The 9,242-nt window shown below is 43.0% G+C and overlaps 1 pseudogene; it reads right to left on the bottom strand.

Annotated features, from left to right (window-relative positions):
- Positions 1-8,914: 8,914 nt before the first annotated feature.
- Positions 8,915-9,032, bottom strand: LOC124723569 (annotated as a pseudogene).
- Between the last annotated feature and the right edge of the window lie 210 nt (positions 9,033-9,242).

A 9,242-nucleotide genomic window follows, 5' to 3' on the forward strand; every position in this document is an offset into this window, starting at 1 on the left:
CTGGCATGGGCCTCGATTAGCCGCCATATTCTCCGGATGTGAACATATTCGTGAGATTTTAGAGAAAGGAAAGCATTAGGAGGTCGTTGATAAGATGATGGAAATCTATTGCGGCTTGGAGAAAGGTGCTTTTTAAGCACCTTTCAATCATCAGTAAAACGACACACACTTGTTAGGAGACGCATCGTGTGCATCAAAAAAGAAACGGAAGGAATAACGTTACTGCTCTAAACAACCTGACTTTCTTCCGAAATACACTGGTGTCCAAAATTAAAGCAACAAACGTAAATTTTGCAAGGTTGCTTTTATTTTTCCACGAAACAGTACAAACAGGTGATAATAAAGTAGAAATAATGCAAAGAATTCAGAACGTAAACAACTGCAACATGCATAACGGTAGACAAAAATGCTCTTCGTTTTTACCAACTTAACGAATTTGCACACACATTCCGACAACCAGTTACTGTGCTCAGTGTGGGGTGTGAACCCCTCTGGCAGCAATACAGGCCTGACAACGACGGAGCGTGCTATGAATGATGTCGTCAATCTCATGTTGAGGAAATAACGCCCATTCTTCCTGCAGAGCTGCTCGCAGTCTTGGAGAGTGGCTGGTGGATGCTGACGTCATGCAACCCATCCCCCTAGTGCATCCCAGACATGCTCTATGGAATTCAAATCTGAAGAGCGAGCAGGCTACGCCATGCGTGCAATATCATCCGTTTCCAAGAAAACATCAACGACCCGTGCTCTATAAGGTCGAGCATATCGTCCATCATAATGAAGTCTGGGCCCACAGCAGCTGCAAATGAGCTCCCTATATCTCTTCAAGATACCTGACAACAGTTAAACCTTTCCGATTCTCCCTTACAATTTCATGAATAGGGGTTCGAGTGGTAAACATAACCCCTTCCCACACCATTAGTGATCATCCTCGATATCGATCTTTTTCCACAATGTTTGGATCCCGAAATCGTGTTCCACGTTCCCTTCAGATGCGAATCTATCGAGAACCAGTCTCCAGACTAAATCGGAACTCCTCTGCGAAAACAACATTGGCCCACTGTTCGACCGCCTAGGTGGTATCTTGATGATTCCACTCTAGACCACCTTCCCTTCTGTGAAGACGCGTCGGAGGTAGACATACAGCAGGTTTCCGACGATAAAGGACACTCTGCCGAAGCCTTCTGCACACCGTTTGCTTCGATACAACACGTCCAGTGGATGTCAGTTGCCATGTAGTACTAAGGCGGGACTGTCGTACCCTTACAGCCAAATAACGGTCCTCTCTTCTGAAGTCATACGTGGTCGGCCCTGCCCTGGTCTTCGGGATACAGTTTCGGTCTCTTTAAACTGTTCACACATCCGAGAAACAACAGAACGATTCACACTAAGCAATTGGGCCACATCAGTTTGCAGTTGTCCTGCTTCTTTCTATGGCCCTCCACCGCAGAGTGTCTGGTAGGCACCTTTTCTGTGCCATACTGCGCAGCGATTGTGGATTTGGGACTACCGGGCGAACACTATCTCGTTTCATAGATGCCCTGATGTCATCTTTGGCATGGTTATCCGTTGACCGGAATGCCATTTTCCATGCAAAACAAGATCGTACGGATGTATGGTTAACAGTTTGTATGATTATGTCGGGAATTAGACACAGGGCGCGGAAATAACGGTTTGTTGCTTTAATTTTAGACACCAGAGTATATCACACAAAGAGGACTTTCTGAAATGTGGTTCTTTGTAATGTTATTTAGTTTTAGGAACTTTCACAATAAAGAATATTCACAGCACACTTTAGAACTTATTGGTGAGAATAAATGCAGCAGAGCCTGTGGTGATAACAGCTCATCGCAGCATGTGCTGCATCGCCCAGCCCCATATCATGCCCAGCACGGCTGTCACTGCCGCGTGGATCTGCCCGACAGCACATGGATATGCTCGCTATTCGGCGCACTCAGCAGTGAAACGGCTACAGCATCCTGCCTGCATAACGTACTGGCGTGCCGTCAGTTTGAAACCAAATGTCTTAAGGAATGTTAGGTGATGCGTCTTTCAACAACTCTAGCAGCAATACTTGCTGGAAAATCTGGTACCTCTGACCCGCTACAGTAAATGGTCAGATCAGGGGATACGCGTAATAGGGCTATTTGTATCGAATCGTGTCTGTTTCGACTATTAAAAACATGTCCGAAAGAACAGACACCACATTTTCATATACCTGATTCGCCTCGACGGGCAATTAATCCACATGTACTTTCACTTTCGACGTCTAGCGGGAATCTGAAATTAGCAACCATGGAGAACATGCCCAAGGACTGCGGATAGGTGGCGCTAGGCGTTAAGTGTGGGTCGGCCAGGGAGCGTATCTAGAGAGTCGGCGGATTTGCGAGTTACTGTGCGCGGCTGGCGCAGCGGTTAACGCGACTGCCTGGTAAGTAGGAGATCCCCGTTCGAGTACCGATCCTGTACATGTTTTCACTCGTCGCCCCTGATACCGCATAAAGTCCTGATGCAGCTGATATCTTTAGTTCCTCCTCCCCCCCCCCCCCCCACCTTCAGTTACTTAATATTCTTTGCCGGAGAAAAAGATTTAGCTTGGTTGTTGGGTAACATGCACACAACGATATGGAACCAAAACTGAAGTTAACTATGTAACGCTATCTACTCGCGCCGTGTTTCTGATGTGGGTGTATCGTGAAATGTGCAATGGATCGAGTGTTTGCACTCAAGTTCTCGTTTAACCGATGAAGTATGTCGACTTCAAAGTCGACATGGTATTTACTACATGCGGAACCAGTTTGTCCTGTTGACCGAGAATGTCCCTGTCTCGTGCAGGGAAAATATTGTATGAAATGGCGTCGTACTTTGCGAAAAACGGTCTTGGTGTTGTCCATCTTTTACTCAGTGTAAGCATCTACACTCTTCAAAATTTATGAAAAGAAACAAAGGGTCGTATTTTCTATCGATACTGCAGTAGATCTATTGATACAGCTGCTGAAACCACAAACTAAAGACTTAAGACTTACATCAGAATTGACAAATGCTTACAGTAACCAGTATTAACCACGTACGTAAGTAATGCGTTTGTTCTTACGACTTGCAAACATTTGATATTACGCTAAGATTTCTCCTGTCTCAGTAATGTTTTGAAACAGAGTGTAGCTGCAGTAGCCCGCAGACCAGCAATACCATGTCAACAAACACTAGCGCACCAAGTGCCCAGCGGTAAAGTTATCTCACAATGGGAGGCCAAGACGTTCGGATCACGAATTTACTTCAAACTTTTTACATCTTCGGTAGTCCATTAGGAGAACATAATCTGCAAGTAATAAGGCGTACTACTTAGGTCGATTTCGAGAAGATCGCAATAGAAGTTTTACACATCAGTTATGTTCCAGCGCGTTGCAGGCCTGTGCCCGAACTGAGACGATCGTGAGGTTAGCGTTCAAGCTCCATAGTCGGTGGATCGTTGTATCGAGTCCCTCTGATTATTGAATTTCCAAAGTTATTTCGCTGTTTACTAATTTTTATTATTACAAGAAATATTATGCGATTTTTATTTCTATAGGCAAGTTAAAAATTTATCAAGCGCCTCCAAAGTTGTTCATATTTTATTGACAACGAACGAGAAACTGCAGATGCTATAATATACAGTCAATGGTACATCGCCAATTTGCGGCACCAATACTCAAGAAAATGTTGCGTTACGCGTGGTTTGCATCGTAATTGTCGGAAGAAAGAGAAATTTTTCAAGATGTCAACGAGCATTGTTTTTCCTTAGAAACTCTGAAGATTCCTTGTGCATGTAGGAAAATTGCATTCATTCGATGTAGTAGATACCGTCTTAATTTATGTTTTCCATGGCTATATGAAAAATATCTCCAACTTGTAATGTCGAAAGCACAACCGATGATTAATCGTACATGAGCCTCATATTCTGACAAATTGTAACTCATTGCATTATTGAACAAAGTTATTTACACCTTTATGTATCGATGTTTGACTTGGTCTTTCAACCTTGAAACCTGTGTCTGCAGATCAAAGCTTCCAGGTGCGAAGCAGTTCTCTGTACCTTACCCAACTGCTGGTATGGGGGATTTCGGAAATCACAAGAAGCAATTTCTCGGTCGTTGCGAATCAAGTATGAACAAGTTTGAAGGCAATATATATATAATTTTGACTTGCCTATAGAAATAAAAGTCGCATAAATAATATGATTAGTGTTGAAAAACATATAAATAAAAAGCATGACCACGACTCGATCCAGCATTCCAACGATTACGGAGCCGAGCTTGAATGCTAGCCCCATGACTGTCGCCATCTCATGCTCAGGGCCGCAACGCATTTGTAAATCACTGACGCGTAAAACTTATATTGCAATTTTTTCGAAATCGCGTAAGTAGTACACCTTACTACTTGCACATTATGCTATCGTAAAGGACTTCTAGATGTGTACAAAGTTTGAAGTAAATCCGTGATCCTAATGTCGTGGCCTCCCCTTGTCAGCCGGATTCTTCGCGTAAATTAACAACATGTGCATTCTAAACACTTGCACTCAGGTGTACTAACTTCAATACCGACTGCTCTTGGTTAACTGGGTTTCACCGTCCAAGCGCAGAACACCATGTAACGTCAGACGATGATATCTTGCAGGTATTGTTTGTGGATATTTTGTCACACAGGTAAACTTCGTAAAGAACATAACTTTAATGCCAGAAATATAACATCAGTCGGTTTTGTTTTCCTTGTGAGATGGAAGAAGGCTGTTCCCAGACATACGTTGCAACGTCAAACATATTCTAGTATGTTGGTTACTCGATTGATTTGGGAGGGGGGGGGGGGGGACCAAACAACGAGGTCATCGGATCCACCGGATTAGGGAAGGATGGGGAAGGAAGACGGCCGTGCCCTTACAAAAGAACCATCCCCGCACTTGCCTCAAGCGATTAGGGAAATCACGGAAAACCTAAATCAGGATGGCCGGACGCGGGTTTGAACCGCCGTTCTCCTGAATGCGAGTCCAGTGTGCTAACCACTGTGACCTCTCGCTCGGTCTGCTAAGTGAAAGCAGACGTAGCAGCTCATCGATAATTCAGCTACAGAAGTTTTTAGTTTTCAACGAGACTCGCATATCTCAAGAGGATTATATTTTTCGAGAAGCGATTTAGTTTCATTTTTATTCATAGTTGTCCTTTCATACAAACAGACACTTCGACGCAGCTTTTGCGCCTCGTATCTTACGTTAGCAGACGGAAAAACTTCACGAGAAGAGACTTATTTTAGTCGAACGCTAACAAGATTTATGGCAGGCGTAAGGTGAACTACTTGGGGAGAAAGGAGGCCCAAATTAAAAAATAGCCTAATGGTTGAGGCGACGAAGAGGAAATCCACGTTCGAGTACAAGTTCGGTATAAACTTTCAGTTGTCACTGCATATTTATTACGATCGCTGATTTGCCTTGTTTTTACTTGTATTTCGCAGAGGGGAAAGACACAATATGCCGAGAACTTGAACACTTCATTGGGCGCCAACTGTTGATATGAGCACTCTGATGTGTGCTTTAGCTGCATTTTTACTGTTTCCTGTACATGTTATTCAGAGATCTACATAATCCTGATAACTGAATGTTTAGTGTCTGCCATATCACCATATTTCTGATGCGTAACTACAGATATGAAGACTTGCACTGCAGGGGTGTCGGGATTAATGTTAAGAACTGAGGAAAGAATACGGCAATAAGCATAATTTTTTAAATAAGAGGCCTAAGTTTCATAACAAAGTAAAGTGTCGTAAAAGTGCAAAAATGTCAGTAAGAATCTTTGCCATTTTATCTTAACTTCTTGTTACCACAGTCTCATACCATGCCTTTACTGACGTCTATCGTGTAAGTTAGTCTTGATTTACACTAAACTTGTAAGCGTCACTTAACTTATAAGGTATATATTCTGCAGCTACTAATATAAGTTAGGGTATATTCTGCAGCTTCTAGTATCAGTTAGCTGATGTTATATTCGTGTAATCGTGATCGTTTCTTGGCATTTAATTGGCTTGTTAGATTGAACGAAAGAAAGTTAAAGTCTGAGATTATTAGAAGCGAGGGAGAAACTCTTAACGGCCGAGAATGTGGAAGGGAATTCATCGTCGCTTCGTTTGAGAGTCCCGAAATTCACCTGCATCGACTTAAGGAAATTATGAAAAACTTTCGTCACGATGGATGGACAGGGAGTTGAACCCTCTTCCTCCCAAACACGAGTCTAGTGAGTGAACCACTGCGCCACCTCACTTACTCGTTGAGGTTCGATACATACGAATATAAATATATTGCTGTGCACCAAGTGTTAAGAAACGTTGTCAACACCGAGGCATAATCCTGTCAGCGTTGGACTTGTTTCTGTATTTCCTAACAAAACTAGTTAAAGAGATAACAGTTGTAGCACACTCGCCAGTGTAAATAAAATAATGTATCTCATCGTACCGCTGAAATTTACCGGCAATGTGCGAAAGGATCACTTTTCGGTAGCTAATACGATCGGGAGTGATGAAATTCACTGAATAACTGAATTACACTCTGGCTGAAACCTGGCAACGGATAAATCGGATCCGTCCAGATCGGCTTTGCGGGCCTGTCACTGATCGGCGACAATTATGCTTCACGGCGCGCAGTGCGCTTTCGGGTGCATTGTCTACCTCACTCCGACAGTGTTCTTTTAGCGAATGTATCTGCCGGTAGCAAATCTGGTAGGTGAAAATAAACGGATTCTTAACGATACTCGTAATGTGTGCTTCGCCTGAAAATTAGATACCCGTTACAACTGTTCTAATTTCTGTTACATCGTGTACGACGGACGAAACGTGAAATACGGCCTGTTAATATATTCACTTACAATGCGTGATGAATCAAATAGAAATAGCAGGAGAAATGGTTGTCAAAATGTGCTCGGTGGTCCGTGTCGTGCAAAGACGTCTATTTAGCGGAGTGCCTCTGTGATTAAGACACTGGGCAGTTAGTGGACGAGGATACGAATCTTCGTCGCTATATCTTAATTTAGAGTAAATGTGGTAGATATGTCTCAAGAGATTCTCTTTGCTATTTTAAAGGCCTCAAACCCCTTTGGCTTTGAGATATCGGTCCGGCAACGTAACAGTGACAACCGTGGTTCGAGTCCCACCCCCAACACAGCATTGTGTTTTAAATGTGATGTGACTTTGTGGATCTTTCAGGCTGACGGAAATATTTGTAAATATGTTCATATGTGTGAATATGTGATTATTATAAGTAAGTATAGCATCAATGTAGGAAGAACACATGTAAGCCGACAAAGAAACTGACGAAATGGCAGTTGAGTTTGCCAAATGCCAATTCCTAAAAACAGTAAAAAAAATTAATATTTCGGTTTGTAAACATACCTAAGAGGAATATAGGAAACATATTACGCTTCCATTCTCTGTAGAATATCGAAGACTGAGTGCTGAAAATTATTTCAACCGTAGACGGCCAACGTTATCTGATAAACTAACTTGATTGCAACCAACGATGTGAATCTCTGCAGTCTAGCACGAGGTTTTTCATTACAAAGTAAGCAACAAAATTTCACAGATGTTACTGGCAAAATTCTGTACAGAGGTGTCCACGAACTGAAAATGTGTTTTTGCGTAGAACAACTATGCAATACAAAGATCGCTGTTTATTGCCGAAACGCAATGACGCTTCTCAGATTATTTTGCGAGACTGAAACGAATGGATAAAAGTAGATACGGCGCGAGTGCCACGCACAAAAAAGATAAGGAGCGGCGAGTAGAAGCTGCAAGTCTGCTGGGACTTTTAATTAGTCAGAATTGTAGCATGCTTCGTAACACCTAGCAATGAAGACACAGAACAAACGTTCTTGTGAGACTAAAGACGTGTGGAAGCGAATCCCATTAATTCTCTAAATGAATCCCTCCCCCGGATACTTAGATTGCCTACCCGTTGCAGTTCCACCGCTACCTTTCTCCACAGAGACCGCAAAAATATACGGTTCTAGTATCTGAACATTCTAATAATTCATTGAATGACCAGTGGTAATACAACAATCAGTGTTCGCTTCTTTTTTTTAGGCAATGAGAGAGAGTTTGCCGTTCATGTTAGATGTGCCGCTCTCGTATGGAGCGTTTGGCTTGCCCTATGTAACATTAAAGTTATCGGCATGGGATTTTATTTATTCGAACCACTCGTAGTAGCAAATCACACTACATAGTCCCAGGGAGAACTGAAGTCTTTGCTAGTAGACATAAAGTAACTTTCAATTGATGTTGCTTCACGCATTCCACTATTTTGAAAGTCTTTGACGATGTCTGATTTGCTTTCAACCGTAAGCTTATAAGAACAGATAAAGTTTAGCCAGATGCATTCTCGCAAAGTGATTGAACATTCAATTTTTTGTACCGCTTCAAAAATCACTCTGCCATGCCACACAAAGAACAGTAGCCAGTCAATCTGTTAGAAATGAAATTTGTAAAACGTACTCACAGTTAACTTTATGATGTCGATAAATTCTCATGCAGACTTGTTTACGAAGTCACACAGCTGAACCAAAGGACTGTGAAGTCCACAGAACAAATCATTTTATTATCTCCAGTGGTCGTGCTTTCAGATGTGTCAGCATTTACACAGTGTAATCAACAGTATACAGTGTGTTAGGCGTATAGGTACAGATATTGTAATAATTTTTTTGCACTCCGTCTTCAGGCCACGAGTGGCCTACCGGGACCATCCTACCGCCGTGCCATCCTCAGTGGAGGATGCGGATAGGAGGGGCGTGGGGTCAGCACACCGCTCTCCCGGTCGTTATGATGGTATTCTTGACCGAAGCCGCTACTATTCGAACGAGTAGCTCCTCAATTGGCATCACGAGGCTGAGTGCACCCCGAAAAATGGCAACAGCGCATGGCAGCCTGGCTGGTCACCCATCCAAGTGCCGACCAAGCCCTACAGCGCTTAACTTCGGTGATCTCACGGGAACCGGTGTATCCACTGCGGCAAGGCCGTTGCCTATTGTAATAATTGGTACCTTAATATGTACCCACATCAGTATGTTAGTTGTTTTTTCCCTGCATCTAAAAGTCTTCGCGCAAACTCATCGCATATTTACGACCTGATGTTTTCTTCACAGTCGTAACTGCGGCTTGAAGTGCACAGGCGCTGATAACCTCGACGCTGAGCGCCCGTAAGCTCCAGACACACACACACACACACACACACA

Source organism: Schistocerca piceifrons, chromosome X, assembly GCF_021461385.2.
Source record: "Schistocerca piceifrons isolate TAMUIC-IGC-003096 chromosome X, iqSchPice1.1, whole genome shotgun sequence".
Lineage (NCBI taxonomy): Eukaryota > Metazoa > Arthropoda > Insecta > Orthoptera > Acrididae > Schistocerca > Schistocerca piceifrons.